The 13,726-nt window shown below is 46.3% G+C and overlaps 1 pseudogene; it reads right to left on the bottom strand.

Annotated features, from left to right (window-relative positions):
- Window positions 1-5,640: 5,640 nt before the first annotated feature.
- LOC118671313 lies at window positions 5,641-8,238 on the bottom strand (annotated as a pseudogene).
- Window positions 8,239-13,726: the final 5,488 nt, after the last annotated feature.

Here is a 13,726-nt window from a genome sequence, read left to right as displayed (position 1 = left end):
CTTGCCCCACAATGTGCCTGTACAATGGACGCCTGCTCTCGAGAGTATATTAAAAGTCTCATTTTCACCATACTTCTGTTTCCGACTCCATCATTTGAAATTTGGAAAGGTGAGCCATTTCTACAGGGCAACAAAGAAGGCAAGGTCCTTATGCAAATTTCCATAAAAATAGCTGAATGGGGATTAAAACTCTGTTCACATGCTAACAGTTCATTTTCTCCTGAAAATATTTTGTGAAAATCCTGGCCTCCCCTGGGCTGCTCACAGCAACCACCGTTAAATCATCAAAGGTCCACCCTAAGCCCAGCTGCTCTTGGGAGAAGCGGTGGCATTGTCAGAATGCAGTGCCTGACTCTGCTCTGAAAAGGGCTGCCTCTCTCTCAGAAGGACCCCCTCCTCGGGAACTTCCAAATTTCTAACCCTAACCCTAACCCTTTCCTTTAAATCAGAGGAGCCCAAACATGCTCTTCTAATTTGGTGAAAATCTATCCAGCTGTTTCATTTGATGTAATAAATGAAATTTTGTTTTATCTAAATGGGTGCTATTGTCCTGCAGTCTGAGCTATTGACTCTGCCAAGCTCCAGGGCCATCAGTAAAGTGTGGCCCAATGCCCTAAAAGCTGTTTTGGTGTGTGGTCTCATTAGAGGGCCAGATTATTGTTTCTCCATCAGTGGCCCTACCACAAGGTACTTGTTAAAATGCAGATTCCTAGGTCCCAATACAGACCTATGGAGTTGGACTTAGAGGTGATGATGCATTAACCACCACTAAAAGGTGTGGTGATTGCTGGGGGGAGGTGGTGGAGGGAGGTGGTGGAGGGCGTGAAGGGACAAATGGTGGTGGGAGGAGACTTGACTTGGGGTGGTGAACACACAATACAATATACAGATGATGTGTTGTGAAATTGTGCACCTGATACCTGTATGATTTTGTTAACCAGTGTCACCTCAATAAATTCAATAAAAAGGAAAAGAACAACAACGCTGATTGAAAAGTTAACATGGTGGTGAGCAGGCAGGCTATAAATAGCCATCTCAGACAGTGATCAAAGAGAATTTTAATTTATTTAAGGAAAAGGGAATGGAGGATGTGATAGCCAAAGGGAAGGGCTACACAGCACTGAACCAAAAAGTATTGGTTCCATGATGGCAGCAAAAATGTACTTAGGACAATGAAACAAGGAAGCGCATAGGAGAAGCAATAGGAAAGCCTCAGCTGGGCTGCCTTGGCTCCCTGTGAAGTCAGAGAAAAGGGGGCCTTGGAGACAGGGTCAGGGGGTTAGCCTGGGATGAGCTGCTACTGCCCACTGCTTCCCTAGTTGCAAGTCTCATGGGGTAGCTTAAAGGTTAGGGGATACGTGCCTGTGGGAGGAGGAGAGGGGGAAGGGAAGGGAAGGAAATGGCACCACATGCTCCTAGGATCTTACTAGAATATTCATCAGCTTTCCAGCTGTGCCCTTTCAGGGTGGTGGTCTCCGTTGATTGGTCAGTGCCAGGTCAGGGGTCATTAGTCAATGTAGCTGGTCCTGAGGCAGCCGCAGAGTCGCTTGTCAGGTTTTGCTGCTTCTCTGGTCCTGGAGCTGAAATACAACTGAGGCCTAGATGTTATCCTTAGGGAGGAAAAGGTCAGGGAGTCTAAACCTCACGACCAGCAATATGAAAGATCAGGGGTTCAAACCGCATCGTCAGTAACATGCTAGGGGAGGACAGGTTACCCTGGGGATGAGGTTCGTGTTTTCCCAGCCTTGCCCCTTGATAGGCATCAGGGGCTTTATGCCCTGGTGAGTTTCTGTACCTCATCTTTGCTCTGCTCATGTCTGTCTAACTCTTAGGAAGCAGTATCAACACTTATAGGCCCTTTAAGCTGATTTCCAGCTTTGTCCTGTTCCCAGCGTGTGGAGCACAGAGTGGATCAGCCGAAGGTATGACTACCTCCGCAAAACTCTCTGTGGACCTGCTCCAGCCCAGCCTGAGGCTCATGGCTCATGGATTATCCAGCAACGCAGAAAATAAGTCATTTGATCGCTGTTAGGCAAAAATTCTAGTCTGGTCAAACAGTTTGGGAACTTCCTCTGCTTGGAAACCTGCTGAAGATGAGGCGCCTGGGGCACATTCAGCTCCTTCTGTGTCTCCTCCCCCCCCCGCCCCCGCCCCCTCTTGTTCTGCCTTGGGCTAGGGGAGTGCTGAGAAGGGAAAGAGGCAGAGACTGGAGCCTTCCTATGTCAGTGGGGCTGAGGCCTGAAAGCAGCAAAAGCATAATTACTGATTCTTCTTCCTCAGTGGGGCACCCTCCTCCTCTGAGGACCCTGATGTAGTCACCAATATGGATGGTATTTTCTCTAACTGGCCACCAATGCCATCCCCTCAGATCTGGTTTCCCCTACTGTCCACCTCCAGCCTCCTGGTGCTGGGCTCACCCCGCCCTTCAGGAGGTCCTCTTCATTAAGGTGACACAAGTCCCACTTTCTCTTCTGGGTCCTCACCTGTTTGCACTTTAGTTCCTCCACCCGTGGGAGTGCCGTTCATCCATCATTGTCTTCTCACCTCATTCTGCCAACTCTGGTCAGAAAGAAACAGGTACCGGTCCCTTCACCTGAAACTCTGTGAAGTCCCCCCTCATTTGCTGTACTCCACTGTGGGAGCTCTCCTCCCCTCTCCTCTCCCACCAGCAAAGCATGGTGGTCTCTCTCTCTCTCTCCCTCTCTCTCTCTCTCTCTCTCTCCAGAGGATTCTCAATGCCCAGCCCCAGATGATTCTTCACCTCACCTGGAGCACGAGAGGGGTGAATGCTGGCAACACCAGTTCCACAGACTCATAGGTGGTCTGGCATCTCAGGAGGAAGTAGGGACATTTGTCACCTGTCGTAGTATCCGGGCAGACAACTAAGAAGTCACATATAACATCTGTTACATTAGTCAGACTCACAGTTACAAGAAAAAAGACTCATTCAATTCTTCTTAATTAGTGGAGCTTTGAGATAAGAAGACCAATGGAAGAAGGAGCACTCAAATTCTACAGCAGCCCGAGGGCAGCTGTACCCAGACTTCCCAAGGACTAGAAGGCAGTTCAGAGTGTAAAACACATCTAATGACCGGGAACGCTGGACCCCTCAGCAAAGGAGTGCTGCCTCCCATGACATGGGGACAGAGCTGTGTGGGGACCCTGAGCAGAGTACTCCAGATGTGAAAGGCCCATTTGCCATACACATGTGCAAAGGCAATGACACAGCAGTTTTATTGTACGTACTGCGCAGGCGCACCTTTATAGTATGTAACTGTTGACCCGACGCTGATGTCACCATTTGGCTTGAAGCCTCTTTTGTCTGCGTTAGTATAAAATGTGCTACTGAACAGCTGGTGGCTGGCTGCTTTGTGTGCAATAAAGCATGTCCCACCTACCTGCGGCTGCTCACATCTTCTTCCAGTTCCCGGCTCCCACGGAGGTCCTGTCCCTAGCAGAGGGACTCGGGCCCAGCAAGCTGCCTCCCTGTTTCTGCTGCCACCCCTTCTTTTGCTGACACCCACATGCCAGCTCTTACTCTAAGCTCTGTCCCATGGAACATAATGCTAACAGGTGGGTGTTCTGTCATCAAATGCCTGGGAAACACTGAGTGAACATTAGACAAGCTTTTTACTGTGGGATTCTCAGCCTTTCAAATGCTAAAGCTCCGTGCAACTTTCTAAAAGGGGGTGTAAATGTGGGGTTTCTCTAATGCACGGGCCTATGACACCCCATTTAAGGAACACCTGTTACGGGCTGCAAAACCAGCTCAGGCTCCGTGGCTGGGAGCGATACATGTCCTTCCTCTACGTCTTTGGCTGACTCGTGGCTTTGAGGTCTGTAGCATCTGCAGACTATTCGCTTTGTATTTTCAGCTCCTGCTCCCACAACCAACCAACTCTCCCTATGTCTCAATTCTCTTAAAGATAAAGAAATTGCTTACTCCAGTGTGGTCACCTTCAGGACAATTTTGGGAGATCCTTAGTATCGAGCCATTTTATGGGCCATTGACCAACCTACAGCCTGACTCACGTTGACCTGGTTGATCACCCCTGACCAGGAAAGTGGAACCAACTATGACCTCCCACCCTCCGCAAGAGACTGTGCCTAAGACAGCACCGTGACTGACCCTTTATAAACACCACAGACTCTCTAAACCCTTTGTGACAACCAGCCACTAACTGACGAAGTGTAGATTTTGTAACTGGGAGACTTCTGTTAAATAAATGTTTCTCAAGTGCCTTGAGAGTCCCCCAACCTGGTGAAGTGCACTGTGATCAGAATGAGACCAGGGTCCACGGTAACTCCTCTAAGCTTCTTCACTGAAGAAGTGAGCCACATTTTAAGTATATACACTGAATGGCCAGATTATTATGACCACCTGACCTTTGTAGGCAAATTAGCTATAATTTCGCGTTGAAGTTGCTAGAGGGCCAGACCATTATAAATAGGGAAGCAGGTTGTTTACCACGACAGTAGAAGTGATTTTTCTCTGAAGATATGGGTAAACAATGCGATTTAATAGCCTTTGAATGTGGGATATGTATATATACATTGAGTGGCCAGATTATTATGACCACCCATCAGTACTTCGTTGAGCCACATTTTGCCTTCAGTACTGCGGCGATTCTTCTTGGCATTGACTCCACAAGATGTTGAAAGGTGATGCGAGGAATCTGACACCATGCCTGATGAATAGCACTGTCCAGTTCTGTGAGATTTGATGGTTGTGGAACCAGCTGCCTGATGACTCTTTTAACTTCGTCCCACAAATGCTCAATTGGATTGAGATCTGGTGATTGTGGGGGCCACCTAAGCAAGGTAAGGTCTCCCTCTTGTTCTTGAAACCACTCCTGCACAATACGAGCACCGTGGCATGGCGCATTGTCTTGTTGGAAGAAGCCATCTCCATTGGGATACGCCATCAACATGATAGGATGAACTTAATCAGCAACCTACTTAGGTATGTTGTGCTATTCAGACGGTTGTTCCACATGAATTAAAGGGCCCAAATCATGCCAGGAAAACATTCCCCAAACCATAACACTGCCCCCACCAGCTTGAAGGGTTGTACTCATGCATGTGGAGTGCATGCTTTCATGCTGTTTCCGCCAAATTCTCACTCTGCCATCTGCATGATGCAACTGGAAACGTGATTCATCGGATCACATGACTTTTTTCCAGTGCTCTACTGTCCAATCCTTGTTTTGCAGCTCTGAGTTTAAAATGTAGGTGTGCTTTTTCTTCCTGACATGTATTCATGCTGCCCTGGTACTATAAATAACTCAGCCCCTCATCTTTAGCTCAGTGCTCAGTCAGCCCATGTGAGGAAAGTACTGCTTTATTAACCTTAGTCCACAGCTTAGATCCAAAAATGCACTTCTTCAACATTACAAATACATAAGCAGGCCATTGGGACTGACAGTCAATTTAAAAAGCCATGAACTCTTCCAGTCACTCCTTCATAGGGTCATTTATGAGCCATAATTAACATGCAATGGCAAGACAGAGAACTCTCCAAACAGGAGAAGTTTAGTGTAGTGCAAAGTGCATGACCTGGAGCCAGACAAACTCCATGACTTCGAGCAGGTGTGTTAAATATTCTACCTGTCAGTTTCCTCTTCTATCAAATGGAGAGTGTCATGCAGTTTTCAGAAAGAGGCTGTGTACATAAAGGACTGGCGCAATGCCTAGAATACAGTAGTTGTTCAATAAATAGTAACAGTGATGGTAGCAGTAGCAGTAGTAGTAGTAGTCGTGGTAGTAGAAGTTAATAGTGCTGGGGATGATAGTAGAAGTGGTGATGATATCTCTTTGGTTTTCTTTTTTTTTTTTTTTTTTTTTTGTCTGCCTAACATCCCTTTCCTCCATATTCTGATAATGACACCCTGTTTCCCTTGGGTAACTGCCCCCTAATTCTATGTGGTCCTTGAGGAACTGCCAATCACAGTGCCCAATCCCCCCATCCTGACCACAAGAATGGGATTCTGATCCCAGCCTTTGTAAAGTTTGTTCCCTTTCTCTTGGCTCCATGGATTGGGGGTTGAGGATGGGAGTGTGCAGGGAGGACAAATGAGTGAAGTCTCTCCTCAGGGTTTTGTAGAGAGATGCTGGGAGAGAGGACCTCTCCCGCCTCTGGGGTGGCTGGGCTGAGATGATAAATGCTCAGAGCTGTCTGTGGTCATGCTGCCCTTCACCTCCTGCTCAACAGAAGTGCACCCTGAAGCAGGAGAGAATGTGCCCAACACAGGGAGTAGCAACCAGAGGGGAGAGAGAGAGAACATTTATATCCCTGGATCCAGCCCCACTCCTAGACTTACCAGCTAAACAAGCCAGCAAGTTCCCACTTTAGGCTTAAGCTCATTCTAACTGAGTTTCTACCCTTGACATTCAAATATTCCTGCTAATATAAATGTATTTTTTAAACAGAAAGAAGGAAAACGAGGAGGAGGACCAGGAAAGAGCACAGAAGCAATCCCCGGAGGCGTCCTCACACATTCATTCCAGCACAGAAAATGGAAGCCAGCAGGTGAAGTGCGCAGCCCCTGAAGTGGCAAAGCTACTGAATCAGGGAACCTCCTGGAGGACACAGAAAGCAGCGTGATGTCACTGCAGTTTCTTGCCCACAGCGTGGTCAGTGGAGGGAAGAAGGTAACCCCTGATCTTGTTTCCCTGGCCAGGCTTGTCCCCTGCTCCCCACGAAATAGGGAGACAGTGGCCAGGTAGGGACCATATTACAGTACCTCACTGTGAAATATGAAGGAGCTAGCATCCTCTCCATTAAGCCACAGGAGCCATCAAATGTTTTAAGAAGGGACTCTGGCCAGTGTAGCTCAATGGTTACAGAGTCAGCCTGTGCACCAAAGGGTCTCGGGTTCGATTCCCGGTGAAGGGCAAGTACCTAGGTTGCAGGTTTGATCACCAGCCCTGGTTGGGGTGAGTGCGGAAGGCAAGCAATTGATGTGTCTCTCTCACATCAGTGTCTCCCTCTTGCTCTCCCACCCCCTTCCACTCTCTCTAAAAAGCAATGAAAAAATATCCTCAATAAAAAAAAATATTTTAAGTTTTAAGAAAGATAATTACATGATTTTTTTTTTTTTTTTTTTTTTTTTTTGCTTTTTGCGGGGAGGTGAAGAGATCCAAACTTGTTAAGCAAAAGAAATCGAGAATAAGCAAACACCAGAAGTTAACAGCCAAAGGTTCTTCAAGGTTGTGGAGAACAGCAAGAAAGATGGCCGGCCCAACAGCCCAGCAGAGGAACTAGGAGAGCCATGGCATGTAGGGAGGGGCGGGAGAGAAGACTGAAAGTAGATGAGCTGTAAATGAAGGCGCCTAACAGTGAGGCGGGTTCTAGCTCAGGTTCAGCTGCCGCACAGTCCCCTCACCAAGGTGTGAACCAATCCTGAGCTGCCCTGGTGGGAGGCTTGTTGCAGATGAGGCTGTAGAACAGTGATGGCGAACCTATGACACGCGTGTCAGAGGTGACACGTGAACTCATTTTTTTGGTTGATTTTTCTTTGTTAAATGGCATTTAAATAGATAAAATCAATATCAAAAATACAAGTCTTTGTTTTACTGTGGTTGCAAATATCAAAAAATTTCTATATGTGACACGGCATCAGAGTTAAGTTAGTGTTTTTCAAAATGCTGACACGCCACGTTCAAAAGGTTCGCCATCACTGCTATAGAAGCTGCTGGCAGGAGAGCAGATTCTGGATGAGATGCAGGCTGGCACATTTCCCCACCAGCTTCACCCTGGAGATGACAGAACTTGTTACCTGTTTCTTCACACACAAGCTATTTTCCTAGTTTCTTTGGAAAGATCAGAAAGTTACGTTTTTGAGGTTTAGGGTCATCCTTCAAAATACCGGATATAACTTTGGCAGAAACTTTTCTCATGTTCAAGTTTTCTTTCAGAGTGAATCTAACAGTTTCTTTATCTAAAGTTAACTTTTCAGCCATCATCCTCACTGTTAACTGCCTACTTGAACAAACCAAGTCCTTGACCTTCTGGATATTGTCATCTGTCCGGTGGGTACCTGGACAGCCACTTCGGGCATCATCTCAAACATCTTCCTGCCCTTCTTCAAGCCGTGTGTGCCAGTCAAAAACTCTGGCCCTCGACATGACTTCTTCCCATAAGCTTCTTTTAAAGAAAGAATGGGTCTCACTTGGAGACTTGTTCAATTTCACGCAAAATTTTATACTAATCCCTTGTTCTAGATGGCGGTCACTCATTTTGGCAACACGGGAACGTTAACAGGTCACGATTGTGAGGGGATGACAAAGAGACCAATCTCTATCCAAAGGGACCAACCTCTAACCGGCTGCAAGTGGAATCAGGGCGCTCGCTCTTCTTGATCCTCTGGGAGCCTCACCCGGAAAGAGTAACTGCTTGTCTGAGTTTCCACCCCTCAGCTTTCAGCCGAGGCTGGGGAAGCCCGTTCTGAGAAGCGAATGGTGCCAAAGAGTAGCTGCAAAGCTGGGGAAAATGAAACCTTCTACAACCCACGTCTGCATCCAACTCCTGCTTGCAGATCTGCCGGGCATGTGCAAATCAGTCACCAAGGTCAGCCCGACTCTCCGGCCCCTAAAAGTCTATGGCGATTTCTGCAACAGAGGCCTAAGTGGTGGCATCTCCAGCAAGCAAGCAGAGAAGCACCGGGGATGTAACGGCAAGCTCGCTTCAGATCCGCAGAATCCCGGGCACGCAGACGCACTGGAGAGGCCGGTGCTCCCCAGCTCTAGGGTGCCGCAAATTTTTGCATTTTTTAAAGCTTTCTCTGGCTCAGAATGGTGCCTGGATTGGAGAACGGCAAAGCTGGGAGCAGGGAGACCAACGGAAAGTTTTAGCAATAATCAAGGGAGTGCTTGAACAAAGACAAGCCAGAGAATAGAGAATGTATATCTAGCAGGTCAAACCTGCACTTAGGGATTGGCTGTGTGGGCTGAGGTTGGGGTGTGGAGGCAGGAAGAAGGAAGGAACCTAGGTCATACAGTTACCCCGGACTTCAGGAATCTAGAAAGAAGGTCTGCAGCTATGCACAGGGAAAAGGAAGGCGTTCACATTGGAACATATTCTCTTCTCAGAGGTTTTAATCAACTTGCCCATGTCTGCCCAGCATAAAAGATTGTCCTTAAACGGAGAGAAAGAAGAGATAGATTAGAAGGTGCTAATTACTCTGAGGGTGAGACCCCCAAAAGCCCACTGGTCCTGGGGGAGACTTCTGCTCTCCCCAGTCACCCATGCCCCGACTCCTGCCTGCTCCTTGGAAAACGCAAAACGTGGGGCTCAGGGTTTTCCCTGAGGGTTTCCACGCAACTCAATCTACTGAAGGGTTTGGGCCCACATTTTGGCCTTCACACCTATTGTCCCTCATGCTTAAAACACCCTTGTCCGCTGGCTTGCCTAAGGAACACCTTTCATCCTTCCAGACTTACTTCCTATCACCAGCCTTGTGATGTTTTATCTGCTTCATCTCCATTGGGCAATTCAAATGTCATCTTGCAATAAGTCTTTCTTCCTTTAGTCACCAGATTGTCCCTTAAGTAGTTGAAGTCTACAAGCCTCACCTCCAATGCTGGCTGACACAACGTGAAACAATCTGAATTTGAACACCATAGAGGTGTGTGCCAGTTTCTATAATCTCTCAGCTCCAAACCCATCTCTCCATGCCCCATGTGCTGGGGCGGGGACTCTGAAGCCACATTTCCACTTGGCAAGCCATCTTTCTGCTAGGCTTTGCCAAAAAGGAGGGCTAGAGGGAGACTGAGAGGCTACAGGAGGTAGAAGGGACTCCTTCCTGTGTGCTCACAAGTCCTGTGAGCATCACACCAGCAGTGTTTCTGTCCCTCCCAGCAGCATGTACACTTAGTGTGCAGTTTTCCCAATGCGTGTAGCACTAGCCTCATCTCAGGTGGTGCCTTCTCCTTAGATCCTAGCTGTCTGGTTCTCAAACCCACAGGGCCTCTTCTCTAAGCTCAGAGATACCAGTTCCAGCAGAGCTATATTTCCTCCTCCTCATAGGCTGGCCTCCACTCCACAGGGCCCCTCCCCCACGTTGGTAAATTTTAATAACCCAGACTTTGTTCCCCAAGCCCTGTAAGTGCGACTGCTTCCTGCCGTTGACTTGAACTGACTGAACTGAACAATGATGGTCAAGGTGCTTTTAGTGTAAGCATATAAATGCTTGCATCCATATATTTTATAGGATTTAATAAGTCACCTTTGCCTGGGGATCCCTAGCTCCTGAATGTCTGTCTAACCTTAATGTGATTATGTAGTCCAACCCCTAAATGCCTGGCCACTTGGATGTAATTAAGCTGCCCAGCCCAACTGCATGGATTCTTTCCAGATTCCAGACTCACCAGCTGGCCCCATTCAAAGACAGCCCAGCGGAATAGCCTAAGGCAGTGGTTCTCAACCTTCCTAATGCCGCGACCCTTTAATACAGTTCCTCATGTTGTGGTGACCCCCAATTTCATTGTTACAAATTGAACATAATTAAAACATAGTGATTAATCACAAAAACAATATGTAATTATATATGTCTTTTCCGATGGTCTTAGGCGACCCCTGTGAAAGGGTTGTTCGACCCCCACAGGGGTCGCGACCCACAGGTTGAGAACCGCTGGCCTAAGGCAACCAGACATGGACCTAGTAGAGGCATCCATTGTGGTGTGCTAACAGACTCCCTCTCCCCACTAGCAAGATTTATTTTATTTATTTATTTTATTATTATTTTGTTGTTATTGTTGTTAATTCTCACCCAAGGATATTTTTCCATTGATTTTTAGAGTGGAAGGGAGAGGGAGAGACCGAGAGCAAGAAACATCAATGTAAGAGAAACACATCGAGTGGTTGCCTCCTGGTTGCCTCCTGGTTGCCTCCTGCATGCGCCCCGACTAAGGCTGGAGCCTACAACCTCAAGTATGTGCCCTTGATTGGAATTGAACCTGGGGCCCTTCAGTCTGCAGGCTGATGACTTATCCACTGAGCCAAACCGGCTAGGCTAGCAAGGGCCCACCCCTTATGGGCCCATACCTGAGTCCTATGGAATGTGGGTGACATGAAAAGGGAAAACCTACATGGTATGCTTGGGCAAGGAATGCTTTACAACCTCTCTAGCTGAGAGCAACACCAAACTCTAAGTTGAGAGGGCATTCCTCCCTACCTCACACATGTCACATGGATGCCCCTGTGAAAAACCTAGGGCATCAGGGACCGTATCAGACACGTGGCACTCGGACTCAGTAGATGACAGCAGGACCCTAAGGGTACCCTGTGGAGGTAGCAAAGCATCTGCAGTGCCAGGAGGGAGGGTGTTCATTTATGTACACATGGGAGAAGCCTCCTATTACACAGGGTGAAGTCTTGCTGGAGTGAGTGGGATAAGAGCCCACTCATTCGGGCCATTATGATTGAGGTGATTCCATTTGTACGAATAGACAGTTATCTTGGGTCTTGTGTGAGGTGTTGCCTAATCATGTTGCATCTCTGACAATAAGAGGCTCCACATTTGATATGACAACCAAAACATGCTGCCTTATTTTTTTTTTAAGATATTTTATTGATTTTTATAGGAGGAAGGGAGAGGGATAGAGAGTTAGAAACATTGATGAGAGAGAAACATCAATCAGCTGCCTCCAGCACACCCCCTACTGCGGATGTGCCCACAACCAAGGTACATGCCCTTGACTGGAATCGAAGCTAGGACCCTTGAGTCCGCAGGCCGATGCTCTATCCACTGAGCCAAACTGGTTGGGACCATGCTGCCTTATTTAAATGTAAGGAGTCTTCATTTTTCTCTGGCCAAAAATGTTTAACATACTTTTATTTAGGCAATAAATCTGTATGAACACAAAAACAAATAAGGGTTCAGATGCAAACTGAACTTCAGCTGCAAATTGAATTGAAATCAAATACTACAAAGCCAATGGGAAAACACATAAAAATGCATCCTTTTGGCAGGGCTGAATGTCAGTATATAGGATTTTTCTCCTTTTACCCCAGATGCTTTCACACATTAATACTAATCCAATACTATCTATGACTCGATACTTTGATAATTCTGTCACAGTGTCTTCTTGTATCTGTAACTAATCACCAGAGGACATGCCAATAGACTTCCACTTTGGATAAATCAGAAGTAACTTGACTTGACTCTGAGGATTCCTCAAATTCATAAGTGATGACTACTTTAAATGAAGGGGATTGCTCTGGCTGGTGTGACTCAGTTGGTTGGAGTGTCATTCCATACACCAAAAGGTGGCATCCCCACTCAGGTTCAGGTTCAATCCCCGGTCGGGGCATTTACTAGAGGCAGTCTCTCTCTCTCTCTCTCTCTCTCTCTCTCTCTCTCTCTCTCTCTCTCTCTCTTCCTCCTAAATAAAAAGTTTAAATAAAGGAGATCTATTGCATCCTAATTTCTACTATTGGCTAACGTATCCTTCTAACATGGCTTGCCTAGAGTTTCAGTCAACTACTGGTATGCTTGAAGAATGACGCAGTTTGAAGTATTCCATAACAGACTTTCTCGTCTCTCAGTTTCATTAAAAAGGAAACCAAATGTCTTGGCTAAGGAAAAAGCTGACCCTCTACTAAATATATAGATGAAAACTCCTCTTGGCCAATCCAGAGCTCCTTGAATCAAATGGGAAGTTCAAGGCCACTGCTTTTGCAGATAAATTGGTTCAGTCAACGAAAGACTGCAGATCTGACAAGAAAAACAACAACAAAAAAACAGCATGCTCAAGAGAAGATGAATTTTTACTATATTCCATTATAGAAGTCCACAGTGAAGAAAAATGACTTCATCAATCCCACTCCAGGTGAGGCTACAGGTAAAAGGAGAAGCCCCCGGAACAGGCTTCCTGCCACACAAGTTGCATCCATCGGTGCAAGGAAGCTTCAGAGAGGCACCTGCAAGCCCAGCTGACAGTGGATAAGTCACAATTATCAGGACCTTATTAGCTCTTGCCCTGGAGTTAAAGAGGGCCATTTGCCTCTATCAAGGAGCAATCGATTGCTTTGTATGGCCTATAACTTATAAGGCCAAGGTCAGGGTACGGTGATGGAAAATTGGTTAGCTATCATAAATCCTCCAGCACCGATCCTTCTTATCTGAAGGAGAGTGCTATAAACTATTAACCCTGTTATATTTTGTGGGAAATATAACAAAATCCAAAAGCATAGTGAACTCTATGATGGATAATACAGTATATCAGAAAAAACTAGACAGATTGAACTTTCTTCACCTGATAAGAAAAGAAAATTGAATTCACTCTGCCTTGAGGCACATGGTTAATTCTTCAGACCAGCAAGTACTCATCAAAATGGGGCAGAAGACACTTTATAGAAGAAAGATTACCTTATTTCTCCTCCTTGTCTTCTCTTGCTGTGATGCAAGAGAACCCATACCCTAAATGAAGGGGTCACAAGTAGCAGAGACCATGAAGCTGGCACTGACCAATGTGAGGAGATAATGCTGCCATAGCGTCCTTCTGTCTCTGTAACTAATCACCAAGAAGTAAACTTCCCCCCCCAAAAAAAGCAGAAACAAAATATAAGTCTCAACTGCCCAAATAAAAGATGTCTAATAACAATTTAGAGTTGTCAGAAAATATTAACAATTAATAAACCTATATAAAGTATGTAGTATTACTCATCTGAATTACTGAAAATATTCCAATTTATAAGTTGGGGAGCAATCTTATGATAGTTGGA

This window comes from Myotis myotis, unplaced genomic scaffold, assembly GCF_014108235.1.
Source record: "Myotis myotis isolate mMyoMyo1 unplaced genomic scaffold, mMyoMyo1.p scaffold_m19_p_1, whole genome shotgun sequence".
Lineage (NCBI taxonomy): Eukaryota > Metazoa > Chordata > Mammalia > Chiroptera > Vespertilionidae > Myotis > Myotis myotis.
Note: the sequence above shows the minus strand (reverse complement) of the source record. Positions and strands in the feature narration are given on the sequence as shown.